This window comes from Amblyraja radiata, chromosome 1 (genome assembly GCF_010909765.2).
Source record: "Amblyraja radiata isolate CabotCenter1 chromosome 1, sAmbRad1.1.pri, whole genome shotgun sequence".
Classification (NCBI taxonomy): Eukaryota; Metazoa; Chordata; class Chondrichthyes; order Rajiformes; family Rajidae; genus Amblyraja; species Amblyraja radiata.
Genome location: NC_045956.1, coordinates 146,925,041 through 146,949,458, shown reverse-complemented (window position 1 = coordinate 146,949,458; position 24,418 = coordinate 146,925,041).

The following is a 24,418-nucleotide window of genomic DNA, read 5'->3' as shown; positions in this document are numbered from 1 at the left end:
AATTGTGATTGTGAATCTGTCGAATTTTACACCGAGGAACTTTTGTTTAAAGTGATAATGCCCAGTCACAGCACTGCCAAAGATTGCATCAACGAAAAGCATTTTAGAAACAAACTTAGGGAAGCTCATATCAAGAAACATGGGTGTAAATAATACCTACGCAATTCCCATTAACATTCAACTCAATGCAGACTCTTCATTGAAGTCTGACTTCAGCAACAAACACTACGGCTGCCATGGAGGAGAGCAAAGCAAAAGCTCTCAATGTCATTTAGACCAACGTGTGGCACAGTGTCACAGCAGTGGAGTTGCTGCCTTACAGCGCCAGATACCATGGTTCGATCCTGATGACAGGTGCTGTCTGAACGGAGTTCGTACGTTCTCCCCGTGACCACATGGGTTTTCTCCGGGCTCCAAAGACGTACGTGTTTGTAGGTCAATTGGCATTTTTAAATTGTAAATTGTCCCTTGTGTGTAGCAGATCGCTGGTCGGTGTGGACTTGGTGGGCTGTTTCCATGCTGTATCTCTAAAGTCTAAAGGTGATTGATAACTTTAAAAGAGGAAGGTCACATTAATGGTCGGTAGTGGAGAAAGTCAACAACTTTAAGTTCCTTGCCGTCTATATCTCTGAAGATCTGTCCTGGGCCCACCACATTGATGTAATCTAAAATAAAGCCCATCATCACCTCTACTTCCTTGGAAGATTGAGGAAATTTGGTATGTCAACAAATACTCTCTTGAACTTCTACAGGTATATGGGACAGAACATATTGACTGGTGGCATCATGCCCTGGTTCGGCAACTCGAACACCCAGGAATAAAGATGATTACAAAACGTGGTGAATGCTATCCGGTCCATCACAGGTACTGACCTCCCCACCATGGAACGAGGCACTGTCTCAAAAAGGCAGCAAAATCATCAAGGACCCCCACCATCCTGGCCATGCTCTCTTTTCATACCTGTCATTGGGAAGAAGGTACATGAGTCTGAAAACCATGACCTCCAGTTTCAGGAACAGCTTCTTCCTGACAATCATCAGGCTGTTGTACAGTACACCAACTAAACTATAGAGCTACAAGCTGTCCTGTTTGCACCATGGACTATAGGATTTTATTTTTCATTAATAATGTATTTAAAAACAATTATTGAACTCTCTTTTCTTTATTGTGTTATCTATGAGTAGTGTTGTAACAGACCTGTTAAACTGCCGCAAGTAAGAAATTCATTGTTATGTTTCAGTGCATTTGTCAATTAAACACTTGACTTTTAACTCTCTTGAGGGAAGTGGGAGTGAGCTCAGATAGTCATTGAAGTTGTCATCAAAGCTGCAGAAACTGGGAGGATCTGGAGTGTCAAAATCCAAACCAGGTCCAGCACAGTTGGCCAGACGATCCTCCAACTTTAGATTTAAGTCTTTAGGGATAGAGCACGGAACAGGCCGTTTGACCCACTGAGTCCACGCCGACCAGTGATGCCCATACACTAACTCTATCCAGGGACAATTTACAATTTCACCAAAGCCAATGAACGTACAAGCATGTATGCTGCTTTTTAGTAACTGGCTCATGGGTGCATTCACTTGTGCTGTGCTTAATGCAGCTAGTCCTGCAAAGCAGCACTTTGGAGATTACTGGGTAGAATCTGGGCCTTAATGTCCCATTGCTGATGAACTAGATTGGTGTTGAGGACAGTAATGTGGCAAGGGGATCTTTCTTGGCATTGGGTCTATGATTTAGCAGCTTCTTCATGAAATATGTTGCTTTATGGGAATGTCTCTCATTGCCCATGTAGTTAATCTGCTGTCCTATAATCTGTTGAAAGATGAGGCTGGCAGGGTTCAGCTGGGCCTTTCTTATGTACCCGTTCCTCTTGTTCTGGCTGCTTTTCAGTCTGCACTTCATATCCCTTGGTCCTGACATTCAACATTCTGTGCTTCACAGAGTCATAGAGTCATACAGCATAGAAACAGGCCCTTCAGCCCAACTTGTTCATGCCAACCAAGATTCTCTATCTAAGCTTGTCCCATTTACCTGTGTTTCATCTGTATCCCTCTAAAGCTTTCCTATCCATGCTCCTGTTCAAGTGTCTTTTACATGTTATAGTACCTGGCTCAACTACCTCCTCTGGCAGGTAATTTCATATACCCACCAGCGTCTGAGTGAAAGGGTTGCCCCTCTGGTTCATTTTAAATGTTGCCCCTCTCACTTATGTCTTCTGGCCCTTGATTCCCTTACCCTGGATAAAAGACTGCACATTCACACTACAGCCCTGTACTGACGCATCAGAATCTCATCTGCAATACACCAAAAGCCTTTTGCACTCTTGGTTCTTGGTTTCTTGGTCCCCCAAAATATTCCAAATGGAATTTAAACTGGAAGTGGTGGAGGGAGGACTTAAGCCAGAAAGGGTTATTGGGAAGAAAGAGCTACTTTAAATTTCGTTGCATCTGGTTGGGTAACTATAGTAGGGTGGAGATTATTCCATGCTTTAATTGTGCGGGGGAAGAATGAATTGCTGTACCATAGATGAGGGGTGGAGAGCTTACAAAGTGTTGTATCCCTCTGCTGTTTATATTCAATTTCCATGTACTTCCAACAGACAGACTTGATAAATTGCACATTTTCTCAAGGAAGCTTTGAAAGTACATTTGAATCTTCTCTTTCCATGAGAGTGTTCAGAACACAATGTCTGTCTTGTTTAGTTTAGTTTTGTTTAAAGATACAGCGCGGCAATAGGCCCTTCAGCCCACCAAATCCGCAACGACCAGCATTTTTTTTGCATTTATACCAAGTCAATTAACCTACAATCCAGTATGTCTTTGGAGTGTGGGAGGAATCCGAAGATCTCGGAGAAAACCCACGCAGTCACGGGGAGAACGTGCAAACCCAGCACAGACAGCATCCATAGCCGGGATCGAACCCTAGTCTCTGGTGCTGTAAGTCAGCAACTCTACCATTGCGCCATCATGCTGGTGTTGTGATGTTCAGCATGCCAGTGATTGTGGACGACCAAGGGCAGCACAGTGGATCAGGAGTAGAGTTTCTGCCTTACAGCACATACAACGCCAGAGACACGGGTTGGATCCCAACTACAGGTGCTGTTCTCTGCGCAGTTTGCACATTATCCCCATGACCTGCGTGGGTTTACTCTGGGGTTTCCGGTTTCCTCCCACACTCCAAAGATGCACAGGTTTGTAGGTTAATTGGCTTGGTATTATTGTAAATTGCTCCAAGTGTGTGTGGGATACTGTTAGTGTGGGGAATCGCTGCTTCAACACGGACTCGGAGGGCCGAAGGACCTGTTTCTGCTCTGTATCTTTAAATGAAACTAAATTAAACTAAAAGTGGACCCAACTGTAATTTGTAATTCGATCCTGGGGATATTGACCTAGGAGGAAGCACTGACATTGGTTTGCTTATTAGTCAAAGTTATTTGTGAAGTTGACGAATGTTGCAGAAACAGCGTTGATAGTATTGCGCTGAGGACTTTCTATGTTTTTGAAGATCAGGTATCACTGCTGACTAGTTGATCACAAAGTTTGTGCCAGGTTTGAGATCTTGATCTTCGCACACTCTTTTCCTCAGACGACTCAAAGACTGCACTGGCACTGAAGTTGGTGATGAATTTCATCATAGATTATAGTCTTTGCTCAGGGGTGGCTCCAGAGATAAGGGTCTTGACCCGTAAGGTCAGCCCATTTCTTCTCTCCAGAGATGAAGTCTATCCCGCTGGGCTACTCCAGCATTTTGTGTCTATCTCCTGAGATAGTTTAGTTTATTGTCACATGTACCGAGGTATAGTGAAAAGATTTTCTGCGTGCTAACCAGTCAGCGGAAAGACAATACATGATTACAATCGAGTCTTCGCAGTGTACAGATACTTGCTAGTAAATGGTTTATATTTTCCAGGGTCTCTGAGTGAAAAGTTGTTGTCAGAGTACTGTTGATTAGTGAGTAGTGGGCCTTTGTTTTGAGGCTGTTGAGTGTAAGGGCCAGCTACTTCTAAACTTTAATGAACAAGGGAACGATGACCTCCAGGTCAGCCTCTGAAACAGCCTCGGCAAAGGCAAGAATCATCTGTGTGCTGCATCTTGGCCTTGCTTCTGGGATGGAAATGAGGAAATGTGAACAGTTTCCCATTTTTTCTGTTGATTACCACCACCCCAGTGGGAACCCCACTGGAGATGAGATACGATGATGAAGTGAAGGAGATCGAGGAGAATGTCAGGATATTGACTCGGCCTTGCTTGACACCAGCCGGTGCTGAATATAAATGCCTTCAGAAATGCTGCCATCAGTCCTATCACTGAAGTAGCCATTAAATAAGTATCTCAACAGCTACATAATGAAGGAAAAGCTCACAGAGTTGTACCACATTGAAAGAGGTTTGAGGTGCCGTCAGTCAGTATTTAGGCCCCCCAGCTATGTTTTATTGTGCCATCAATGAGTTTCCTCAAATGACTATAAATGTGCCACATTTGTGTGAAGTGCCACTCGTTATACTGTTAGAGTCATTGAGTGATACAGTTCAGACTGAAGAAGTGTCTCGACCCGAAACGTCACCCATTTCTTCTCTCCAGATATGCTGCCTGTCCCGCTGAGTTACTCCAGCAATTTGTGTCTACCTTCAATTTAAACCAGCATCTGCAGTTCTTTCCGATACATGATTTCACTTGCCGATAGCTACTTGTGTAATTTACTTAAGGTTAAATGATTTATGTGTGATTTACGCATGAAAAGTGAAGCTAATAGATCCAAAAGGCTATAGTGCAATGAGTTAACTCTGAAAGGCATAAGTGAACTGGCTGGATGTAAATTTAATTTAGTTATACATTGTATGAGATTTCAAGGAGCCCTAATTTAACTTATTAAACGTTTAGTGATTTTAATTGTAGGTTATTTAAAGGCTTCCTCAAGTGAATTATTAAATTCTAATAACACAGCAATGAAGCACTTGGGCTGTTTCACTTGGTTTAAGGCACTACACAAATACTGGATAGATCTAATATATAATAATAATACATTTTATATCAAGATCCTAATGCAGTGCCTCAATTAACATTTTGCTCCTCAGTTAGGCTAAACTCCTCCGGCCCCTTGAAGATAAAAAACATGAAAATGTAACAGTTCGGAAGATATTGTATCTCTATTTATCCCCAGGATAGATACAAAGTGCTAGAGTAACACAACGGGTCAGGCATGCTGCCTGACAAATCTCCAAAAACCAGGTATAGCAGATGTTCGGCAGCTGTGGCGGGGCCTGAATGCAATCACCTCCTACAAGGCGAAATCAGGAGGCAGCTCGAATGTCGGCAAAACATCACTCCCTGATGAGCTCCTTGCGTTTTACGCAAGCTTTGATAGGGAGAATACTGATGTGCCTTTCATAGCCTACATTCGCTGTGATGGTATTTCAGTCTCAGTCACAGAGGCCGACGTCAGGAAATCCTTCAGAGGGGTGAACCCTCGAAAAGCGCCTGGACCTGATGGTATACTCGGACGTGTTCTAAAAACCTGTGCGGACCAACTGGCTGGAGTTTTTACGGACATTTTCAACCTCTCACTTGTTAGGTATGTGATATAATTAGCATATGTGATGTCTTGTGCAAATACGCATGGCCGAGGGAAACTCAAGGTGGCGTCCTGGAATAAAGAAGCTTCTTAGTGTACTCCCGTGTCCGAGCCTTATTTAAGTCTGTTCCAAGCATCCAAATGCACAAAAATTGGTGACGAGGATAAAAGAACAAACAAGACAAGAACAGCCAAGAAAAACGAAAACAAGTTAAAATAGAGGTTGCATTTGGAAACAAAGTGGAACAGCACCAAGCAAAAAGATTTGGCGCCAAATGATTTTGAATTAGCGCCTAAGGAAAAAATGGTCGGAACAGGAAGCAAGAGTGCAGGGAAGCAAGAGCGCAAGGAAGACAAGCAGGCAGTAAGGGTCACCGAGCGCAGTTGGAAACTAGGAGCGATGGTGTCAACTTACCTGGAACATTTTCCAGGGCTGTGCAGCCCACAGCCAAGCACAAGCAGCAGCCACAAACGTCGGGTGAGGGCCTAGTACCATGTAGGCCACGGACAGGTCCGGACAAGCCACCGACAAAAGCCGAGTCTTCAGCCTGGCCGGGAGCAGTCAGCCCGGTGGGGGGAGAAAGTAGAGAAAGCCCGGTCGGGAGCAGAGTCAGCCCGATCGGGGGAGAAAGCAGAGAAAGCCCGGTCGCGGGAGACGGCCGAGAGTGGAGATAGCCCAGTCACGAGAGAAAGCTGGCCGAGAGAGAAGCGGATCCACGCGAGAGAAGCGGGACACAGTGCTTAGCCAGCCCCGACGGCAGGGCACAGTCCCGACACTTGGAGCAGCGGGGATCAGCAGCAGAAACGAGCAGCGACTCACCTTCCGCAGGGTATCCACGGGAGCCAGCGAGGAGCCGAGCAGCGTGTCCAGTAGCAGCGGGAGTCGACTTGGCAGCGGGCAGGCAAGTCGGCGGAGCAGCGGGAGCCAACTTGGCAGCGAGCCAGCGGAGGCAACAGCAACGGTTGAGCCAGCAGCAGCAGCGGATGTCCGGTGAGGCCAGCAGTATTTAAAAGTAACGGTGAGGCCCAGGGGAGCCAGCAAAAGCAGCAGCGGAGGTCCGGTGAGGCCAGCAGCAAAAGCAACAGTGTCCTTGGGAGAAGCTCTGGTCAATCCGAGAGGTCGAGGATGCACCAGAGTCCACAGGCCGAAAAGCTGGACCGGTGAAATCCTTCACAATAAAAGCACTGGTTGAATGTAATGCATTATTCACTATTCCTTCACCGTAAAAGCAGGACGTTTAGAGGTCACTGTTATTAATAGTAAATCTGTGTGCATAGAAGGAATATGGTTTGAAATGTTCTAGTAGGCTATTAACCTGAAATGTTGGTTATTAGTATATATCTATTATTATAAGATTAAGTAATAGTCAGTGAGCTGGATAATCTCTTAGAATGTAAAATGATTAAGTCCAGGGAAGAAAACACAGTGAGAGAACAGAATATAAGGCACATGAATAGCAACAGGTAGCATGGTTTTTCAAATGGTAGGGAAGTTGCCCCAGTTAGATTCTGGGTGTAATTTTGACAAATGGACTGAAGTCTTGGAGGCTTTGTTCATTTCCAATGATATCACTGTAGAAAAGAAGAGATCATGGTTCATATTAGGCTTAGGAAGAGAGGGTTATCACACCTTACGTACGTTACTGTGGCCAGCAAAGCCCACGGATAAAACGTACGAGGAATGTAAGGATGCATTAATCGCTCACTTCTCACCTAAACCGACATAAATCATGCAAAGTTATCGGTTTTATACCTGCACACAAACAAGTGAAACTATCCCTCAGTTCCGAGAAAAGCTTCGTCGGCTAAGTGAGGGGTGTGATTTTCAGGAACTGGAAAAGATGCTAAGGGATAGGTTAGTGGTAGGATGTGCAGATAGTAACATCCAGCGGAAACTGTTGGGTACCCCGAATCTGACCTTTGAGAACGCAGTCACTATTGCGACGGCAATGGAGGTCACGGGACAGGATGTAGAGCGAATCAGGAAGATAGGAAGGTCCAGGGATGATTTTAACCCCATCCATCAGATCCAAAGGAAGGAACCTGGACTAAAAGGGACAAGGAGTCCTCCAAGGGCATCCCGAGACAAGGGGCCGAGACTGAAGACGACAGGGAGTCCACCAAGGGCATCCCGAGACAAGATTCCCAACTCCAAGAGGTGCTGGAGATGTAGCAGCAGCCATGAGCTGGCAATGTGTAGGTTCCGAGATAGTAGATGCTTCACGTGCTCTGGAATGGGTCACACACAAAGCCAGTGTGATGCTGTTAGAGCTTACCAGCAGGGGAGAAGGCGATTATAGAAAAAGGCAAACCGCTTGGAGAAGACTGATTCGGATTAATCAGAGTATGATATAAGCCACTTGTACGATGAATCAATTAACAAATTGTCGAATGCTGAACCGTATATGACCACTGTGATAATGAATGGCAAGGAGGTACAAATGGAAGTGGACACGGGAAGTCCATGGACTATAGTTACCAGAGGAGGCCTTCGAAAGACTCGGTCAGAAACCCAGACTGGATTCCTGTAGCCTTAAACTAAAATCCCACACAGGAGAGTACCTTGGACATTATCGGACAAGCAGCGGTACAGGTACGGCTCTATCCTCCCCGGAAGCCAGAAATGCTGACCATAGTGGTGGTCAAGAAAGGGGCAAGCCTAATGGGAAGAGATTGGTTGGGGAAGTATCCTGAATTGCTGTCAATTATGGCCAGCCAGCAAATGCCGGGTTCAAGTCTAAGGCCACCGGGTAGGATACACAATTTGCAAGAGGCTTTGGGCTCAGTACTAAACAAGCCCGCTAAGCTGTTTGATAGATCCTACTTCTTGATGAAGAACCAGAAAGGTGACTTAAGAAGACAAATAGATGAACAACAGAAAAGGCTTAAACGAAACAAAGAAAGGTTAAATAAATGTGTGACAATTAGTAAAAAGCTGCTAATAGAAAAGCCTAAAGGGCCTGTCCCACCAGCATGCGACTGCATGCTGCTAGCGCGACCTAACATGGTCCCACTTCGATCGCCGGAGCCGAATGGAGTTGTGTTCCGACATCGAAAAACTCTGAAAAACTGTCACTATCCAAAATTTCCGTGTGGCAACGGCCTGTCGGCCCGCAGCCGCATTGAGGCCGTACGCAGCGCCTCGACGGGCGTACGCACCATCTTGATGCCGTACGCACCGTCTCAATGGCGTACGCACCGTCTTGACGCCATACGCAGCGTCTTGATGGCGTATGCCTAGCACGTGGCATTGCACGATGACGTCACTGCCTGGCTTGCCGTTGCGCGATGACGTAACCGCCCGACGCCGTGCGACGTCCAAATTCAGTCGGCCCGCCTCCTGCCCAGCTCCGCAGTTGGAAATGGGACCGGCCCCGTGAGGCCGTACGCCTCAAGCCACCACGTTTGGTCGCACTAGACTCATGCAATCGCATGCTGGTGGGACAGGCCCTTAAAGAAGAGAGGCTTGTCGGTCGACACTAAAGTATGCAGGACCGATTGCGATTAGGACACTTCACTATAGTCCAGCATGGAACCTCCTTCACTGAGCAATGGACAACTGATTATGCATTGCAGAATCTCATTAAACAACAAGAGCAAATAAATACGCAGCAAATGGAAATTGAAGAACAGAGGAAGCTGCTAGAAATGAAAACTTGCAGTCATGGGTCAGATCCCACCTACAAAGAGGAAAACAAAGCAAATACATGAACCAGAAAATGAAACGCAGAATATCAGGAACAGGAAGAAATTTGCAAATTAGATTAGGACATTTAAAAGGGAAGAAGCAGAGATACAGGCAGAGCTAGAGCGATTAGAAAGTGTTCGCAAGTTACACATAAAGGAACGGAAAATGATAACACATAAAGCAAAAGGTAATGTATTTGGTTTAAGGAAGATGGGTGGAATGAAAAAATTATGTGCTGGTTTAGATAGGATTATTACAGTAATGAGGCTATATGGTAAGATGAATGTAATAATACAATTTTGCAATAGTGTATGAATCAATTATATGTTAAGTAAAGATCATATACCGTGCAGGTAAAATTTAGTTAAAAGGGGAGGAGTGCGGTGTATGTAATAGAAATGGTATTACCTGCCTCCAAGTTAAAGGGGGTGGAGTGTTAGGTATGTGATATAATTAGCATATGTGATGACTTGTGCAAGTACGCATGCGCGGGGGAGACTCAAGGTGGCGTCCTGGAATAAAGAAGCTTGTTAGTGTACTCCCATGTCCGAGCCTTATTTAAGTCTATTCCAAGCACCCAAATACACAGCATCACTTCTGAGGTCTGAGGTTCCCACCTGCTTTAAAAGGGCATCAATTATACCAGTGCCCAAGACGAGCAAGGTGACGTGCCTCAATGACTATCGACCAGTGATGCCTGTGGTGATGAAGTGCTTTGAGAGGTTGATCATGGAGCAAATCAACTCCTACCTCGACAAAAACCTGGACCCACTGCAGTTCGCTTACTGCCACAACAGATCAACGGTGGAAGCGATCTCGCTGGCTCTCCACTCCGCTCTGGACCACTTGGACAACAAACACTTATATGTCAGGCTGTTATTCATTGATTACAGCTCGGCATTTAATACAATGATCCCCTACAAGCTGGTTACCAAACTCACAGAACTGGGTCTCTGTGCATCCCTCTGCAATTGGATCCTTGACTTCCTCATTCACAGACCACAGTCTGTTCGTATTGGTGGAAATGTGTCAGCCTCAACAACATGGGAGCACCTCAAGGCTTCGTGCTCAGCCCCCTGCTGTACTCACTCTATACTCATGACTGCGTAGTCGGTTATAGTGCGAAGTCCATCATCAAGTTCGCTGACGACACCACTGTTGTGGGACGTATCACCGATGGGGATGAGTCAGAGTATAGAAGAGAGATCGAGCGACTGTCCATATGGTGCCAGCACAATAACCTGGCCCTCAACACCAGCAAAACCAAGGAGCTGATTGTGGACTTTGGAAGGAATAGGATGGGACACACAGTCCCGTTTATATGAACGGGTCGGTGGTTGAAAGGTTCAAGAGCTTCAAATTCCTGGTCTTGCACATCTCTGAAGATCTTTCCTGGTCCGAGAACACTGATGCAATTATTAAGAAAGCACATCAGCGCCTCTATTCCTGAGAAGATTACGGAGAGTCGGTATGTCAAGGAGGACTCTCTCTAATTTCTACAGGTGCACAGTCGAGAGCATGCTGACCGGTTGCATCTTGGTTTGGTTTGGCAAAACACTGCCCAGTCCATCATCGGCTCTGACCTCCCTTCCATCGAGGGGATCTATCGCAGTCGCTGCCTCAAAAAGACTGGCAGTATCATCAAGGACCCACACCATCCTGGCCACACACTCATCTCCCTGCTATCTTCAGGTAGAAGGTACAGGAGCCTGAAGACTGCAACGACCAGATTCAGGAATAGCTACTTCCCCACAGCCATCAGGCTATTAAACTTGGCTCGGACAAAACTCTGAACTTTAATAGCCCATTATCTGTTTATTTGCACTTTATCAGTTTATTTATTCAGTTGTGTATATATTTATATAATGGTGCTAGACTAAGTGGGACCTGTTGGGTCCCATGTTCACACGGGAGGGCTGGTCCCCCGACGCAATATTCCACCTCTCCACCAATTCCAATATTGGTGGCCAGTGGGGGGGATTTCTGGAGCGCTGGTATTGGTTCTTGGGGTGACAGCTCAGTCACTCAAGCCTGATGTGCTGGCAGCTCACTCACGGTTGGTGGGCTGGCAGTTGACTCACGGCTATTCCTTGAAATTCCATTTCAAGCAGGGGCCATCAAATTCAAATCCATTTTCCTTCAATTTCAAGCAGGGTGCAAGGCCACCAAATTCAAATCCATTTTCTTACCACTTCGAGCAGGGTGCAAGGCCACCAAATTCAAGTGCAGTTTCTTACCACTTCAAGCAGGGTGCAAGGCCACCAAATTCAAATGCAGTTTCCTACCAATTCAAGCAGGGTTCAAGGCCACCGAATTCAAGTGCAGTTTCATACCACTTCAAGCAGGGTGCAAGGCCACCGAATTCAAGTGCAGTTTCATACCACTTCAAGCAGGGTGCAAGGCCACCAAATTCAAGTACAGTTTCATACCACTTCAAGCGGGATCCAAGGCCACCAAATTCAAGTGCAGTTTCATACCATTTCAAGCAGGGTGCAAGGCCACCAAATTCAAATGCAGCTTCATACCATTTCATGCAGGGTGCTACGCCACCACATTCAAATGCAGTTTCATACCATTTCAAGCAGGGTGAAACCACCATAAAACCACCATAAAACCACACAAAACATCAAACTCACAGTTCAATAGACATTCAGTGTGTTCAGTTGATTCACAGCTCAGACAGAGTCGTGACCTTTCCCTCCCCCATCATGCAGAGACTGAGCCACACCAACACTTCCGGGTTTTATAATCGTTCCCTCTCCCACCGGAAAAGGTGTGGCATTCCTGGCGTGATTGACAGAAGAGAGATTCTCAACATTTTTAAACACTAATAACACTTTTATTTTTCATTGATGGGAAGAATCCTCTGCACCTGCTGAGTAGAGGGGGACTGAGTAAGATGGCCAAAAATCACAGCCGTAAGTGGTAGCGTTTTATCTAAAATCAATATACAGTGCAAACAGGAAGTTACCCAAAGCACCCAAAGCAACATTTGCAGGAATGCCTTTTAACTTCACGCCAAAGCACCCAAAGCACCATTTGCAGGAGTGCCTTTTAACTTCAAGCCAAAGCACCCAAAGCACCATTTGCTGGAGTGTCTTTTAGCTTCAAGCAAAAGCACCCAAATCACCATTTGCAGGAGTGCCTTTTAACTTCAAGCCAAAGCACCCAAACCACCATTTTGGACATGACAGTCCCACCATCCCGAGAATTAACGTCGTGAACCTACGCTGCACTCCCTCAATAGCAAGAATGTCCTTCCTCTAGTTTAGAGACCAAAACTACACACAATACACCAGGTGTGGTCTCACTAGGGCCCTGTACAACTGCAGAAGGACCTCTTTGCTCCTATACTCAACTCCTCTTGTTATGAAGGCCAACATACCATTTGCTTTCTTCACTGCCTGCTGTTTTTCAATTAGAGTTATTTTAGGGTGTTGATGGTCTGTATATGATTAGTCACTCTTCCTATTATGAAAATATTATGATGCCCATTTACTGGTTCTACTGTACTTTTTTTTTAACAGTTTACTTTAATTTTGTCTGTATTTACTTAATTTCTGTTATTTTCTCCCTTTCTTTTTGAACGAGTCTTTTCTTTATTGAATAAAATACCAGAGGTAGTGATTATCAAATAACCTTTGCTGGAATCATTCACTCTGTCTGCATGAACTTTGAGATTGAATGAAGACCAATCAATTAACAACAGAGTACATCATAGCTTTGTCAACTCTTGTACACAGTTCTGTCACAGTGTCAAAGGTACCCAGGGTGCCCAAATAAACCGTTCAAAGACTGCATCAAGGACCACCTCCAGCACGCAGGCCTAGCCCCAAAAGTACTGGAAACAGGACTGGCTGGTATACAACCACTAGGATGGCGGTCAGCAGTTTTGAGGATAATCACCGAAGCCGACTCATTAGCGTGAGAGAGAGAGAGAGGAGGAAGGTTGCAGCCCTAAATCCCCGCACAGCGACCTCCGTGTGCCCCCACTACTCCCGCGTGTGTGGCTCGCGCATCAGACTCGTGAGCCGCACTCGATCCCACAAGACATGAGACTGCACAACCACGCTGTCGTCGTCTATGACCGGCTAACACCCCATCACCGCTGCGACTCCCTGTGGACTGTAGTTTGTGGAAAAATTAATTCCATTCTTGCTTTTCATTGTTCAGTGTCTGCATTTTCCGGTTTATTAGCTTCCTAATTACCAAAAACAAGTTACATTGCATGATCATTGTTTAGTAGAATCTGAATATAAGATAACTGCATTAGATTCTGTGACCCACGTGGTCACGTGGAGAACATACAAGCTCCGTACAGACAGCACCCATAGTCAGGATCGAACCCGCATCTCTGGTGCTGTAAGGCAGCAACTCCACTGCTGCACCACTGTGTCACCATAAAAGTCATGAAACCTATTCTAAGAATGCAGCTCCTTCTTTTAATATTTTATAATGGATCCTTTTACGGCAGAGATAGACAAATTCTTGATTAAGGGTTATGGGGAGAAGGCAGGAAAATGGGATTGGAAGGCAGAGATCAGCCATGATTGAATGGCGGAGTAGACTCGATGGACCAAATGGCCTAATTCTACTCCTATAACTTGTGAACGTGAACTTGTTCACTGATTTTTTTGCTTACCTTAGCTAGTATTGTGAAGCATATACTTCAAGTAATCAAACTTGTTTAGTTTAAAGTTTAGTTTTATCCATGGATAAAATAGTCACAAAGTATTGCTGCAAGCCATACATCTATCTTTAGAATTTGGCACAATTTTCAAATACAAGCAAAAAATACTTCAAATGCTCGTAAAAGAAGAATATGCAGAAAATACTTAAAACTAGTCCATGTTTTAATTTTTGAAATGCAACAACCAATTTGCACACAGCGATGACCCACAAACAAGCTAGGGGCTCATGACCAAATAATCGACTTTTATGAAGCTCTTTGGGTGCTACAGATGAGTTAAGCCACAGGAGAGAACTCTCCCAGTCTGTGAAATTGAGCTATGGGATCATTTATGAGCAAGCAATTGAAAAACCAGGCCAAATTGGATTTCTCTGTCAATTACAATTGCATAGAGGCATCTTATGCAAATATTGAACTTAATTGTATGTAACTTTAACTGCCACTCTCAATATTTTAATATTATTCCCATACTTATTTGAATGTACTGCCCTGAACGTATTTTATTAACTTTAATCTGGCTGGCATAACTCTTTCTGATGATGTGCCACTAACACAGTATCATCTACATTAAGCTAAATTCTGAAGTGCAGTATTTATTATTGAAGGCTTCACGCCTAATTTACTGGATGCTACAATCCTGTCTGCATATATAATGAAAAGTGACTGTAATAATATGCATCCTTGCCTAACACTAGGTTTCACATGTATCCAATCACTTAGCTGACCATTAATATATGCTGCCGCTTTGCTTGAGTTATAGAATGAAACTTCACTTTCGTCTGGCTAAAAGGCTTCTGAGAATGAATCGGATATTAAAGAGAGATTTCAGAAGGAAGATCACATGGGGATGTTCGTTCTTAATCTCCAGTGGGGTCTTTGACTTTTATGACTATAATAAAATCACATCAAAAGCAACTGCTGTCCCAGAATAGTGGCTCAGTGCAGCCATATACTGTACAATGTGTCAAAACCTTTTAAGGGGTATCCATTAAAAATGGATTTAACAGCAATCTAAACTCTGTAGTCTGTGCATTCATTTTTTATTAGCACTTATTTTTAAATAGTTTTCCCCTCATATTTTCATCTTTGCGACATATATCATTTCAAGCTAAAATGGAGATATGTGACAATCGCCCAGGTCTCCTGCACACTTTGAGCTTTTGAGCGATGAATGGCAGCTAACTGCAGTAATTCTCCCAATCAAATTTTCTTCCCCTCTCCCAGTGGGGAATCACAAGCATGAAACCTACTTTCTGTCAAATCATTCCTAACTGGGGTCCCCAGAGGGGAAACTAGCCTTTGGTTTCATGCACATTGAGCACGTCGGCTGCCAAGGATAAACAACAGGTGAGTGAAACTAGTGGCTGGCATTTATTTCATGCCAGGGATCGGTAATCACTTAAGATATGCTGGCATAACTCAGCGGGTCAGGCAGCAATCTCTGGAGAAAGGGAATAGGTGACGCTTCGGGTCAGGAGCCCTCTTCAGAAAATGGAGTCTGAAGAGGTTCGACCTGAAACACAAATCTAAAGAAGGGGCCAGACCTGAAACAGGGGAGAGGGAGACTAGAGATATGAAGAGGTACCAAGAACAAGTGAATGAAAGGTACGCAAAATGACAAATCAAAAATAATCACTTTCCACTTGGAGGCCCATCCTCTCCTTATCATGTCTTCTGAAACGTCAGAGGTTGAGGGGAAACTTTAGACTTTAGAGATACTGTGCGGAAACAGGCCCTTTTCGGCCCACCGAGTCCGCTACGACCAGCAATCACCCAATACACCAACACTATTCTACACATTAGAGACAATTTGCAATTTTACAGTGCAGGGAATGGATGAGAAAGTGGGATAACCTAGAATTAGTGTGAACAGGCGATCCATGGGAATGTTTGGTGTGGACTCAGTGGGATAATGGGTCTGATTGGTCCTACAACAGCACTGCTTCTCTGTAGCAATCTACCAGAGCTTCCTGTTATGGGTAAAAAGAGAGTGTACAATTAGTTTGCCAGCTACAGCATCACTCCATCATCCCCCCCCACCCCCCTTCCACACCCTCTTCGACTGTTATGCCCATGCTGAGTACTGGGGTAAAAACAGAGAGTTTCAATGGAAATTACAAGGCAGAAATTAGTTTTCTTGGAGGAACCCAATACGATGTATACAGTTACCCCAAAATATGCAGGGAGGAACTGCAGATGCTGGCCGACACTGAAGATAGACACAAAATGCTGGAATAACTCAACAGGTCAGGCAGCATCTCTGGAGAAAAGGAATAGGTGAAGTTTCAGGTCAAGACCCTCCTTCACATGTAAGGTCTCGTTCCGAAAAGTCACCTATTCCTTTTCTTCAGAACAGTTACCCCAAATTTGGTTGGTTGCATTGCTAATCCAATAAGGGCAGCAGAAATAGAACAGGGAGAGCTTTATTTTTCCTGACTTTTCTTCAGCATCCCAAATGCTGTAGGGCCACATAAGATGGGAAAATCTAGTCTCAGCTTGCATTTTACACTATTTGCATATTTAAGTTAACCCAATGATGATCCCATGCTATTGTCAATGTTGCTTAAACATAACAGCTATAATCCCAAGAGTGCCGATTGAGTGCAGGTTCCTGTACAAAGACCTGGCGGCATGGTGGCCCAGCAGTAAAGTTGTTGCCTTACAGCGCCAGAGATCCAGGTTTGATCCTGACTGGGGGTGCAGTCTGTATGGAGATTGTACGTTCTCCCCATGACCTGTGCGGGTTTTCTCCTGGATCTTGGTGCCAGGGTCAGGGATGTGTCTGAACGTGTCCAAGAAATCCTGAAATGGGAGGGAGAGGAGCTTGAGGTTGTGGTACATATAGGTACCAACGACATAGGTAAAAAAAGAGAAGAGGTCCTGAAAGAAGAATTTAGGGAGTTAGGTAGAGAGTTAAGGAGAAGGACTGCAAAGGTAACAATCTCAGGATTACTGCCTGTGCCACACGACAGTGAGAGTAGGAATGGAGCGAGGTGGAGGATAAATGAGTGGATGAGGGACTGGTGCAGTGGGTATGGATTCAAGTTTCTGGATCATTGGGACCTCTTTTGGGGAAGGTGCGACCTGTACAGAAAGGACGGGTTGCACTTGAACTCGAGGGGGACCAATATCCTGGCGGGGAGATTTGCAAAGGCTACTGGGGAGACTTTAAACTAGTATTAGAAAGGCGCTATATAAATCCCATCCATTATTATTATTATTAGTATGGTTGGGGGGAGAGACTCAAATTGGGAAAGCTAGCAGTCAGTGTGTGAGGCAGGAGGCAGAGAATGGTAGCACTCTGACCCAAAATGTAGGGGAGAGAGAAGAAAAAGACAATAAACAGAGAATAATAGAGGGTGGGTTTCTTAAATGTGTATATTTTAATGCTAGGAGCATTGTAAGAAAGGTGGATGAACTTAGAGCCTGGATTGACACCTGGAAGTATGATGTTGTGGCGATCAGTGAAACACGGTTGCAGGAGGGCTGTGATTGGAAACTAAATATTCCAGGATTTCGTTGCTTCAGGTGTGATAGAATTGGAGGGGCAAGAGGTGGAGGTGTTGCGTTGCTTATCAGGGAAGATATTACAGCAATGCTTTGGCAGGATAGATTAGAGGGCTCGTCTAGGTAAGCTATTTGGGTGGAACTGAGAAATGGGAAAGGGGTAGCAACAATTATAGGGGTGTATTATAGACCGCCAAATGGGGAGCGAGAATTGGAAGAGCAAATATGTAAGGAGATTGCAGATATTAGTAGTAAGCACAAAGTAGTGATTGTGGGAGATTTCAATTTTTGTAAAATGTGTGCAGGATAGTTTTTTGTAGCAATACATAGAAGTACCTACTAGAGAAGGGGCGGTGCTGGACCTCCTGTTAGGAAATGAGACGGGTCAGGTGGCAGAGGTATGCGTTGGGGAACAGTTCGGGACCAGTGATCACAATACCATTAGTTTCAATATAATTATGGAAAGGGTCAGAACTGGACCTAGGGTTGAGATTTTTGATTGGAGAAAGGATAACTTTGAGGAGATGCGAAAGGATTTAAAAGGAGTAAATTGGGACAGTTTGTTTTATGGGAAAGATGTGGAAGAGAAATGGAGGACATTTAAAGGTAAAATTTTAAGAGTACAGAATCTTTATGTCCCTGTTCGGTTGAAAGGAAATAGTAAAAATTGGAAAGAGCCATGGTTTTCAAGGGAAATTGGACACTTGGTTCGGAAAAAGAGAGAGATCTACAATAATTATAGGCAGCATGGAGTAAATGAGGTGCTTGAGGAGTATAAAGAATGTAAAAAGAATTTTAAGCAAGAATTAGAAAAGCTAAAAGAAGATATGAGGTTGCTTTGGCAAGTAAGGTGAAAGTAAATCCAAAGGGTTTCTACAGCTATATTAATAGCAAAAGGATAACGAGGGATAAAATTGGTCCATTAGAGAGTCAGAGTGGACAGCTATCTGCAGAGCCAAAAGAGATGGGGGAGATATTGAACAATTTATTTTCTTCGGTATTCACCAAGGAGAAGGATATTGAATTATGTGAGGTAAGGGAAACAAGTAGAGTAGCTATGGAAACTATGAGATTCAAAGAAGAGGAAGTACTGACACTTTTGAGAAATATAAAAGTGGATAAGTCTCCAGGTCAGGACAGGATATTCCCTAGGACATTGAGGGAAGTTAGTGTAGAAATAGCAGGGGCTATGACAGAAATATTTCAAATGTCATTAGAAATGGGAATAGTGCCGGAGGATTGGCGTACTGCGCATGTTGTTCCATTGTTTAAAAAGGGGTCTAAGAGTAAACCTAGCAATTATAGACCTGTTAGTTTGACGTCAGTGGTGGGCAAATTAATGGAAAGGATACTTAGAGATAATATATATAAGCATCTGGATAAACAAGGTCTGATTAGGAACAGTCAACATGGATTTGTGCATGGAAGGTCATGTTTGACTAAACTTCTTGAATTTTTTGAAGAGGTTACTCGGGAAATTGATGAGGGTAAAGCAGTGGATGTTGTATATATGGACTTCAGTAAGGCCTTTGACAAGGTTCCTCACAGAATGTTGGTTAAGAAGGTTCAATTGTTGGGTATTAATGGTGGAGTAGCAAGATGGATTCAACAGTGGCTGAATGGGAGATGCCAGAGAGTAATGGTGGATGGTTGTTTGTCAGGTTGGAGGCCAGTGACTAGTGGGGTGCCACAGGGATCTGTGTTGGGTCCACTGTTGTTTGTCATGTACATCAATGATCTGGATGATGGTGTGGTAAATTGGATTAGTAAGTATGCAGATGATACTAAGATAGGTGGGGTTGTGGATAATGAAGTAGATTTTAAAAGTCTACAGAGAGATTTATGCCAGTTGGAAGAGTGGGCTGACAGATGGCAGATGGAGTTTAATGCTGATAAGTGTGAGGTGCTACATCTTGGCAGGACAAATCAAAATAGGACGTACATGGTAAATGGTAGGGAATTGAAGAATGCAGGTGAACAGAGGGATCTGGGAATAACTGTGCACAGTTCCCTGAAAGTGGAATCTCATGTAGATAGGGTGGTAAAGAAAGCTTTTGGTGTGCTGGCCTTTATAAATCAGAGCATTGAGTATAGAAGTTGGGATGTAATATTAAAATTGTACAAGGCATTGGTGAGGCCAATTCTGGAGTATGGTGTACAATTTTGGTCGCCTAATTATAGGAAGGATGACAACAAAATAGAGAGATTACAGAGGAGATATTCTAGAATGTTGCCTGGGTTTCAGCAACTAAGTTACAGAGAAAGGTTGAACAAGTTAGGGCTTTATTCTTTGGAGCGCAGAAGGTTAAGGGGGGACTTGATAGAGGTCTTTAAAATGATGAGAGGGATAGACAGAGTTGACGTGGATAAGCTTTTCCCACAGAGAGTAGGGAAGATTCAAACAAGGGGACATGACTTGAGAATTAAGGGACAGAAGTTTAGAGGTAACATGAGGGGGAACTTCTTTACTCAGAGAGTGGTGGCTGTGTGGAATGAGCTTCCAGTGAAGGCGGTGGAGGCAGGTTCGTTTTTATCATTTAAAAATAAATTGGATAGTTATATGGACGGGAAAGGAATGGAGGGTTATGGTCTGAGCGCAGGTATATGGGTCTAGGGGAGAATACGTGTTCAGCACGGACTAGAAGGGCCGAGATGGCCTGTTTCCGTGCTGTAATTGTTATATGGTTATATGGTTATCTCTGGTTTTCTCCAACACTCCAAAGACGAACAGGTTTGTAGGTTAATTGGCTTGGTAACATTGTATATTGTCCCTAGTATGCAGGATAGTTTTACTGTACGGGGATCGTTGGTCGGCGTGGACTCAATGGGCCAAAGGGCCTGTTTCTGTGCTGTATCTGTAAACTATCTCTAAATTAAATTAAACTTGAGTTCCCTTTGCACCATTTCCAATAGAAAATGAACATCATGCAAATGATTTTCTAGCTATTAATTTTCATTGAAAGATGATGGATGTAAAACTAACTTTGTTTTTTCTCTCTCTGCTCATGCTCTTTGGCTACTGAGTATTTTATCTTTTTTTTTCTGATCAGCAAATTTTGTTTTTATTACAGATGACGACATTTTTAATCCGTCTATCTTTGTGTGCCCTAAACTTTTGTTGAACATGGCCCATCGTAAATGCTAAAGTATTGAATCAGATATGTGGTGAAAGTTGAATCAATGCTGCCAATCTAAAGGTTTTTCATCTAAAACTCAATTTTCTTTACATCTGCTCTTTTTGAACTTTAGTAGCGTCCTGAATTATGTTTTCAACTCCTTTTCATATATTGTCCATAACATTTATGATTATTTGAAAACCCGGTAAAACACGGCTTCCAATTTAATCATAAACCAAATAATCAAATGCCATGTTATACCTTAAATTGTGAAATTGTTGAATCTAGATTGCCTGGAGATATTTTGCTTGCATCAGGATTTCTATCAGCTCGAATTAAATATAAACAATTTTCCATTGCTGTGCTGCATGCTGTTTAAACAATCATTCAGTAACGCAGTCAACGTGAAAAGAACAGAAAACCTAGCGAAATAACAAAAAAAACATTGTATTTGTAATATCGCTGCTGTCTCTGGATTTTGACATTGTATTGATTATATTCACAATGTTGACTATATAAAATGTATTAAGACATGCTTTATTTTTGCTTTTGTTTCATTTTACACATTGTGATTATCCAAACACCACATTCCCATTACAGTAATGTTGATTTTTAACTTTTTTCTGGCACTGAAGAAGGGGAATGAACCAGAAATATAAATCTGTTTCTCTTTCCACAGATACTGCCTGACTTGCTTCTATTTTCCATTCATTCCAATACATTTTTCATTTATTTCAGATTTCCTGCATCTTCAGTTTTGTTTGTCACTTCCTATATACATGCTTTGAATGGTATCAAAATTGTGGTACTGAACTCGTTTTAGTTCTTCCAGAAGTGAAGGTAACTAGATCCAATGAATTCCAAGTTAAGGGTATATTCTGTGAGAATCATGTGTCTTCTTGCTTTATGAGTCTATGAGAATAGCATGTATAATTGGGGCTAGGCCTGTGGGGGGAGGGTGGTGGTGGGGGGTGAATGAAGGGGCAGAGCTTCAGGTCCATCGTTTAGGTTCACAGTGCAATGTTGGTGGAATTGTGTAGGAGCTCTGTGTCAGAGTGGTGGTGGTGGAGGCAGATACAACAGAAGCATTTAAGACGATTTTAGATATGCAGGGAATGGTGGGGTATGGATCCCATTGCTGTTTTTTTTAAGCTTTTCTGGAGCTGATGATGGGACAATTCCTCTCCAGGAAAACATCAATTCCATTCCAAACATCATGTCTAGTTATTTTAACCAGACATTATGTTTAGCATGGAGATTGTGGGCTGAAGGGTCTATTCCCACGCTGTACTGCTGTATAGTTTAGTTTAGAGATACAGTGCAGAAACAGGCCCTTCAGCCCATGGAGTCCACACCGACTAGTAATCACCCCACACACAAACACTATCCTACACACCAGGGACATTTTACAACTTTATTGAAGCCAATTAACCTACCTGTCTGTCTTTGGAGTGTGGAAGGAAACCGGAGCACGTGGGGAAAACCCACACAGGTCACGGGGTGAAAATCCAACCTCCATACATGCAGCACCTGTAGTCAGGATCGAACCCGGGTCTCTAGCGCTGTAGCAACTCAACCACTGCGCCACCGTGCCGCTTTCTGCGGTGCTAGTGTCCTTTGAATGAGATGCTATTGTAAGGCCTGCAATTTGCTCAGATGGATGAGAAAATCCAACAGATCTTTGTGTAGAAAATATCCTATTCTACAGGGCATGAGATCTCAGAAATTGTTTCAGAACAACAAACAATCTGCTGAAGGAACTTAGTACGTCAAGCAGCATCCATGGATGGAGCGGAAGAGTAACTGTTTCAGATTGAAACCCTGCATCAGGACTGTAATAAAGAGCTGTCTTTGGAAATCCCCTTCCACACATGGCTAGAGACACCCTTGAGAGGCAAGGCATCTTTGAGCTCATCTCACATCTTTCTAGAGACAATTTCTTGTTCTTTAATGTCAGAGAAAGTCTTCCCCTTCTTAGGCAGTCCAATGAGATTGAGATGATTTGCTTGCCCTCCAGTTTTGTGTGTTTCAAGTGGGCTGATGTAACCAATATGGTGACTGTGTACTCACCATCAGATGGTGTTGGTGCTGCCCATGATCTGAGGAACAGATAATTAGTGATGATAGACACAAAATGCTGGAGTAACTCAGCGGGACAGGCAGCATCTCCAGATAGAATGAATGGGTGAGTATACCTATACTCTCTGAGTAAAATACTTGTTCCTTGGGCTTCTATTAAATCTTGCCTCGCCCACCTTAAACTCATGTCTTCTATTTCTTGATCTCCTTGCCCTGGATAAAAGACTATGCACTCACCCTATCTATTCCTCTCATGATCTTATTCACCCTATCTATAAGATCACCCCTCAGCCTCCTGCACTCTAAGGAATAACGTCCTTGCCTGCTCAACCTCCCCCCATAGTTCAGGCCTTCGAGACTTGGCAACATCCTTGTAAATCCACTCTGCACTCTTTCCAGCTTAATGACATCTTTCCTATAGCTGGGTGACAAAGGCTTATCGTCGGGCCGCACAGCCAGCAGGGTGGCACAGTGGCACAGCGTTAAGCTTTAGAGCACCAGAGACCTGGGTTCGATTCTGACTGCGGGTGCTGTCTGTAAGGAGTGCGCACATTCTCCCCTTGATCACGTGGGTTTTCTCCAGGTGCCCCCATATTCCAAAGACGTGAGGGTTTGCAGGTTCATTTGCTTCTGTAAAGGCTAAATTGTCCTTAGTGTGGAGGACAGTGGTAGTGCATGGGGATCGCTGGTCGGAGCGGACACAGTGGGCAGAAGGGCCTGTTCACGAGCTGTTTCTCTAAATTAAACTAAACTGTACTCGCCTACTTATTATAATCAATTAGGACAATGGAATCAGAAGTGGAAGCCACACATTGCATTGGGAAGAGTGCCAGGGGTTATGGGGCGAAGGCAGAAGAATGGGATTGAGAAAAAAAGATAGTTCAGCCAAGATTGCATGGCCTAGTTGACATGATGGGCTGAAATAATGTCTTTGGGAAGAGTGCGGGAGATTTTAACTGTAAAAACTTCACATACAATTATCATGGATCCAAATGGACAAAATGGCCTTCTTCCATGCTCCTTTCTATGCTTCAATGGTCTGTGATCTTTTTTACTGCTGGAGTTTGCTTACTTTCAGATTGTTAAAGGTGCTGGTTTTAAACACTTAAATTGCCAGATTTAGATTAAAAAAAATAAAAAAATTCATGCTTTTGCTTTAAGGGCCTGTCCCACCAGCATGCGACTGCATGCAGCGAGCGCGACCTAACGTGGTCGCTTGAGCCGTACGGCCTCGCGGGGCCGGTCCCACTTTGATCGCCAGGGCTGTATGGAGTTGTGCGGGGCTGGTCCCGACATCGCGCGGGGCTCCGAAAAACTGACACGGTCCAAAAATTCCGCGCGGCAACGGCCTGTCGGCCCGCAGCCGCATTGAGGCCGTACGCAGCGCCTCGACGGGCATACGCACCGTCTCAACGCCATACGCACCATCTCGACACCGTACGCAGCGTCTTGATGGCGTACGGCTAGCGCGTGGCGTTGCGCGATGACGTCACCGCCCGGCGCCGTGCAACGTCCAAATTCAGTCGACCCGCCTCCTGCCCAGCTGATTGGTGAGTATGATGTCGGGACCAGCCCTGCAGAACTCCAGACGGCTCCGCGGTTGGAAGTGGGACCAGCCCCGCGAGGCCGTACGGTTCAAGCCACCACGTTTGGTCGCGCTAGACGCATGCAATCGCATGCTGGTGGGACAGGCCCTTTACTCTTTTGCAATGTAAGCATTACTGTTGTCATTATTGAAAACATGTATTCTACAATTTTGCCCATAA